We start from the raw sequence: 7,500 nt of genomic DNA, 5'->3' as shown, positions 1-7,500 counted from the left end.
GGGTGGACGTTGTGAAATTCATGTGGGTTAGGCCTGTGATGGAGTGTGGAAGAGTAAATTAAGTTATGATATTGATGACAATGCTGGCATTGATGGTGATGATGATGATGGTGGTGATAATGATGCTGGTTGTGGTGGTGATAATGATGCTGGTTGTGATGGTGGTGATGATGACAGTGGTGATGATAAAAATGAAAATCTTGGTGCTGATGCTGGTGATGAAAATGATGATGAATATGATGATGGTGGTGGTGATAATGTTAATGGTGGTGCTGCTGATGGTGGTGGTGATGGTGATGACAACGATAGTAATGAATACAACATAAGTTGTAACTGCTTAGCCCCAGGCAACCTAATCAGGAGACCTATGATCAAAAACATTCCAACAATGACCATCATGTATTAACCCAAAACACATCCAATTTGGACTTCTTATTTTTTTAACATGATAGGTTATGGTTTGAGGAATATTTGGCTGTTGTTTCGAGTACATCTAGTGACCATACAGAGGTTTTATTATCATTTACTTGTCACATCAGGGGTGGTATATGATGGGGGCCCCGATGGTAGTTTGAAGTGGGGGTGGGGTTTAAGGCCAGTGTTGTAAAAGTTTTGAAGGAGTAGCCTAAAGCTGCATGCGGGGAGTGGGGGGAGCCACTGGTTGTGATACCAACAACAATGATGATGATGATGATGATGATGATGGTGGTGGTGGTGGTGGTGGCAGTGGCGGTAGTAAACAATGATGGAAATAATATGATGATGATGATGATGACGATGGTGGTGGTAGTGGTGGTGGTGGTGGTGGTGGTGGTGCTGGTGGCATTAGTAGTGAACAATGATGGAAATGATATGATGGTGGTGGTGCTGGCAGTAGTGGTGGTAGTGGTGGAAATGGCAAGGGTGGATGTTGTGGCTGTAATGCTGCTGTTGCTGATAGTGACAACAACAGTGTTAACAATGTCAGTAGTCGATATGGTCAAGATGGTGGTGACAATGACGGTGGTGACAATGACGGTGGTAGGGGTTGTGCTTATGATGATGGTGATCATTATGATTACCATTTATGCGTTTGCCAAGAAAATGTAGACTTAATTATTATTATTATTATTATTATTATTATTATTATTATTATTATTATTATTATTAGTAGTAGTAGTAGTAGTGGTGGTGGTGGTGGTGATTTTGGGACTGGTAGTAGAAGTAGTCATAATAATGTTTCAATTTTGGTACAAGGCCAGCAATTTTAGTGGTGGGGGCGAGTTAGTTGATGACATTGACCCAGTACTGCACTGGTACATTTATTTTATCAACCTCAGAAGGATGAAAAGCAAAGTTTGTTGACCTCAGCAAAGTTTGAACTCAGCAAAGTTTGAACTCAGCATGTAAAGAGTCAAAAGAAAATGCCACTAAACATTTTGTCTGACCCACAGAACAAACACAATAATAATCATAACTGAATGTGATGCTCCAGCTTGACCACAATCCAATGATGAATGCATGCTAGAGAATAAAAGAAAAGTTCTGAAAGATCAAGGATAATTGACTGGATATTGTGATCAAAAACCCCAAAGAAATAGTGTCCCCAGCTTGAAGTATTTGCCCCAACAGTTTATAATATATCTTGCAAAGAATAAGGGAAACTTATCCACATACATTTATGGCCATGTGGTAAGAAGTTTGTTTCTCAACCATATGGTTCCAGGCTCAATCTCACGGCATGACACCTTGGGTAAATGTTTTCTTCTATGGCCTCAGGCTGATCAAAGTTTTGTGAGCGGATATGGTTACTGAAGTGCATGGAAGCCTGCCATGTATCAGAGTGAGTGAGTGAGTGAGTGTGTGTGTGTGAGCGTGAGTGTGTGTGTGTGTGTGTGTGTGTGTGTTTTGTTCCCCAAAACTTAGCCATTCAGCAGAACAGGCCAATAGAATAAGTACTGGTGTTGATTTGTTTAACTAAGACCTTTCAAGGCAATGCCCCTGCATGACTTCAGTTCAGTAACTGAAATAGAAATAAAAGATCTAAAAATAGAGATAACCATAATGTGGAGGATAAAAAACAAAACAATCCTTATAATATGAAATGTCTTTGGAATTAATTAACAAACATGCAGACCAATATGTAACTTATACCCAAAGATTTACAGATGTATGCAGCATACAGGAAATATTATTATTGTACACATAGTATAATACATATAATTATACTACACATATTAGTATAATAGTATAACTAAGTACACATTGTATAGAGTACTCTACAAAACAAAAAAGCAAAAACAAAATATTCAACATACATAGAGGTGTGCTCAGTAGGTATAGTGAAAGCACAGAATGAAAATAGAACCAGGCCAGCAATTCTGGGGGATGGGATAAGTCTATTACATCGACCCCTCTGCTCAATTGGTACTTATTTTATCGACCCTGAGAGGATTAAAGGCAAAGTCAACCTAGGTGGAATTTGAACTCAGAACATGAAGACAGACAAAATGCCACTAAGCATTTGATCAGTGTGCTAATGATTCTGCCAACTCACTGCCTTAGTAATAATAACAATAATAGTAATCCTTTCTACTAAAGGCACAAGGCCTGAAATTTGTGGGAGGGAATTAGTCGATTACATTGACCCCAGTGTTTCACTGGTACTGAATTTATTGATGCTGAAAGGATGAAAGGCAAAGTTGACCTTGGCGGAATTTAGGCTCACAACGTAGTGACGGGTGAAATACTACTAAGCATTTCGTCCAGCATGCTAACATTTCTGCTACCTTGCTGCCTTAATAATAATAATAATAATAATAGTAGTAGTAGTAGTAGTAGTAGTAGTAGTAGTAGTAGTAGTAGTAGTAGTAGTAGTAGTAATAATAATAATAAAAATAGTAGTTGTAGTAGTAATAATAATAATAGTAGTAATAATAATAATAGTAATAATGATAATAATAATAATAATAATAATAATAATAATAATAATAAAAATCCTTTCTGCTTAAGGCTTAAGGCCTTAAATTTTAGCAGGAGGGTTTGGTTGATTACATTGGACCCATGCTCAACTGGTACTTATTTCATTAAACCTTCAAGGATGAAAGGTAAAGTCAACTTCAATGGAGTATGAATGCAGAATGTCAAACCAGAAGACATATTGCTAGGCATTTTACATGGCATACTAATGATTCTGTCAGCTTGCAGCCTTAATAACAATAATAATAATAATAATAATAATAATAATAATGATAATAATAATAATGTGTTTCAAACAACAACAAGAACAATAATCATTTCCGTTGACAGCACAAGGTCTGAAATTTTGGAGGATGTAAAAAGTCAATCACATTGATCTCAGTACTTGACCGGTACTTAGTTCATCAACCCTGGAAGGGTGAAAGGCAAAGTTGACCTTGGCAGAATTTGAACTCAGAATGTAAAGAGGGATGAAATGCCACTAAGCATCTTGCCTGGCATGCTAATGGTTCTGCTAGCTCACTGCCTTAATAATAATAATAATAATAATAATAATAATAATAATAATAATAATAATAACAATAATAATAATGATTAATAATGATTTCAAATTTTGGCAAAAGGCCAGCAAGTTCATGGAAGGGGATAAGTTGATTACTTCAACCCCTGTGTGTAACTGGTACTTATTTTATCGACCCTGAAAAGATGAATGATAAACTTGACCTAAGCATAATTTGAACTCACAACCTAGAGACAGACGAAATGCCACTAAGCATTTTGCCTGGCACGCTGCCTAATGGCTTTTGACTTAGGCTGAAGGCCCAAATTTATCACAGTACTTGACAGGTACTTTTGCTTATCAACCATCAGCCCTGAAAAGATGAAAGGCAAAGCTGACTGTGATAAAACTTGAACCCAGAATGTAAACTGCTGGAAGAAATATCATAAGACATTTTATCAAATGCTCTAACAATTCTGTTGCTAATCTACTGCCTTAACAACAGCAACTACAACAATAAATTCTGACTTTGGCGCAAGGTCACAATTTTAAATAGGGGTGTATGTAACAAATTCTTCAGCTGGCAGAATTATTAGCACCCTGGACAAAATTCTTATGGTATTTCATCCATCTTCGTGTTCCGAGCTCAAATTCCACTGAGGTCACCTCTACTTTTCACCCTTTCGGGGGTCAACAAAATGAGTACCAGTCAAGCATTGGAGTCAATGTAATCAACTTACACCCTCCCCCGAAATTTCAGGTCTTGTGCCTTTAATAGAAAGGATGGCGAGCTGGCAGAATCGTTAGCACACTGGACGAAATGCTTAGTGGTATTTTGCCCATTGCTACATTGTGAGTTCAAATTCTGCCAAGGTTGACTTTGCTTTTCATTCATTTGAGGTCCATAAATCAAGTACCAGTGAAACGCTGGAGTCAATGTAAACAACTAGTCCCCCTCTTCAAAAAATTTAAAGCCTTGCACCTACAGCACAAAGGATGATTATTACTATTATTATTATTACTATTAGTAGTAGTAGTAGTAGTAGTAGTAGTATCATTATTATTATTATTATTATTATTATCATTATTATTATTAAAGAGGATAGCTGGCACAGTGAATAAAATACTTGATAACATTTGTTTTTCAGCTCATATCATTCTGAGTTCAAATCCTGTAAAAATCAACTTTGTCTTTATTTTGGAGTTGATATAATACAGTGCCAGTCAAGTACTGGAGTTGATGTAGTTGAGTTGCCCCTGCCTTTAAAATTGCTGGCCCTGTGCCATAATTTAAAGACAATACTATTATTATTATCATTACGTGAGAGAGCAGTATATGCCATCAAAGTAACACTAGGGTAAAATATATGAAGCCCAGTATACCCACCATGACTACTTGTCTGATAAGGGTACACCAGGCACATGCACCACAACCATGTGTGCATGACATGATGATCTCATATCAAGATAAACAGCACATGATCTTGCAGGTGGGGCCCAGTTAGAATTTTCTTCAGGTTGAGTAGCCCTTCCTACTCAAAAGATCCCTGAATAAGAGTGGTTTAAGGATGTCGAATGAAACACCAATGTTTCCAGATGTGAATTATTCAAACTCAATTATTATTATTAATGCAATGGGCTGGTAGAATCGTGAGCATGCTGGGCAAAATGTGCGTTCAAATTCTACCAAGGTCTACTTTGTTTTTCATCCTTTCAGGGTTGATAAAATAAGTACCAGTTGAAAACTAGGGTTCATGTAATCGACTCCTCCTTACCCACCAAAATTGCTACCCTTGTGGCAAAGTTTGAAACCATTATTATCATATTAGATTTTTATTAGTTAATAAATCAATTCAAAACTATTTCTGGTATAGGTGTAAGTTCAGAGAGTCTGGGTGAGAGATCTAGTCTGTTGAATCGACCCAGTATTTAACTGGTATTTATTGTATCAACATGATTAATGGTACTAATATGTGACAATAGATATGATTACATACTGTAAATGAAAACTGAACTGTGGTGTTGATGATATTGATATCCATAAAGATGGTAGCAATGGTGGGGATGGTTGTGTTGAGGATGATAGTGAAGAGGCTGATAATGGTGGTGGTGATGGTGGTGGTGACTGTGATTAAGAAGGTGACACTGATAACAGAGATGATGATGAACAATAAATAATAGAAGCAGCTGTTTTATGTCATGTTTTGCATAGAATTTTTTTTAAGAGGCCAGACATTAACTTGTGCATGTGTATGGATGGGTATGTATACATAAATGTGCGGTAAGTAGCTTGCTTACCAACCACATGGTTCTGGGTTCAATTCTACTGCATGTCACCTTGGGCAAGTGTCTTCTATAGCCTCAGGCTGACCAAAGCCTTGTGAGTGGATTTGGTAGACGGAAACTGACAGAAGCCTGTCATATATGTGTGTGTGTGTGTGTGTGTGTGTGTGTGTGTGTGTGTGTGTTTGTCCCCCCACCATCACTTGACAATCGTTGCTGGTGTGTTTATGTCCCCATAACTTAGTGGTTTGGCAAAAGATACCAATAGGCTATGTACTAGACTTACAAAGAATAAGTCCTGGGGTCCATTTGTTCGACTAAAGGTGGTGCTCCAGCATGGCCACAGTCAAATGACTGAAACAAATAAAAGAATTCATATATATATATATATATATATATATATATATATATATGATAGCAAAAATTTAGCACTAATTATAGCTGCACACAATGATAATAAATTTAAAAGTTTCCATATAAGTATTAGCAATAACAGTAACCAGAACTATAATTATAGATCAATATATAGCAATAATGTCAACATGAATGGACAGACCGTGGGTGACACAGCTGGGTATCAGGATAGGCAACCAATGGAGTTGAAGAGACCTGAGGGAGCTCCACAGTTGGCCTGGAAGTAGTGGATTTGAATCCTAGAGGGAAAAGTACTCAGAGTGTTGTCTCTGTGGAGAAGACTAATAGCTTAGAAGATAGACAGGAGAATATAAAAATCACATCTAGTGTAGGTGAAGTGGATCATAGTGATGGAAGTACTAGAATTATTAGTTGTGATTGTGCAAGGTATAGGTTCTGTCTGCTTGGCTCTGGTTGTAAACATAAAAATGTTGTACACAGATGTAAGATTACCTCAGAGAATAGAGAATATTTCGATATAGAAGCTAGCTCATGTTATGTTAAGCAGAGAATTGCCAATCATGTAAGTTCTTTTAGAAATAGGGACAAAATGAATACTATCAGCCTTAGTAAGCTAATTTGGGCACTTAAAGATAGTAACAAAATATTTTTGATTGCTTGGGAAAATATTTGTGAAGCAAAACCTTATAGGATCGGTGATAATAGATGTAACCTATAAAGAAAATGTACAAAATTTTCTTTTCTAAATACACTATTATAAACACTAGACAGAAACATAAATTACCATCTATAGTAATTATACTAGTTAACATAATGATTGTGATAATTAATGATATTTTTGCAAATAATACTAAAATAATTTTAGTAATAATAACAAAAATAATATTAATTGAGGGTATAAACCCAAACAAAACTGAATTACTTCTGAATAAAGAATGTACTCCATACAGTAAATGTAAGCAAAACTGCAACAGTTGATTGTAATATGAATGAACATTTTATAAACCATGATTCAACTGTAATACCAGTGGAGGTGATTATAAGACCAGAATTCAATTTGATTTAAAAAGTAATGTTATAACCAACGCAGAAAGGTTGTTTGAATTGGTTCACTTTGAAAACGTTGTGATGGACTCTTGATGAAATAGCAGTGACTAGGATGCATAATTGCGTACAGAGCCTATGTGTAGTTGCTGCAATTGAAACATATGTTGGTCATTGTTACATATGCTGTAGAAAACGTTTTTAGTAAAAACGTTTTGGATGCAAATAAATCTCCACTCTCCTCTTCATTTTCAATTATACACACACACACACAAATGTATATAAATATATATGTAAATATATATATAAATATATATGTAAATATACATACATACATATAT

At 36.0% G+C, this 7,500-nt stretch overlaps 1 protein-coding gene across 4 annotated transcripts in view; it reads left to right on the top strand.

Annotated features, from left to right (window-relative positions):
• LOC106875085 (protocadherin beta-2) overlaps positions 1 to 7,500 on the top strand; it is a 218,998-nt gene that overhangs the window by 1,104 nt on the left and 210,394 nt on the right. The window lies entirely within an intron of this gene.

The sequence above is a fragment of the Octopus bimaculoides genome, chromosome 14 (assembly GCF_001194135.2).
Source record: "Octopus bimaculoides isolate UCB-OBI-ISO-001 chromosome 14, ASM119413v2, whole genome shotgun sequence".
NCBI classification, from domain to species: Eukaryota; Metazoa; Mollusca; class Cephalopoda; order Octopoda; family Octopodidae; genus Octopus; species Octopus bimaculoides.
Note: the sequence above shows the minus strand (reverse complement) of the source record. Positions and strands in the feature narration are given on the sequence as shown.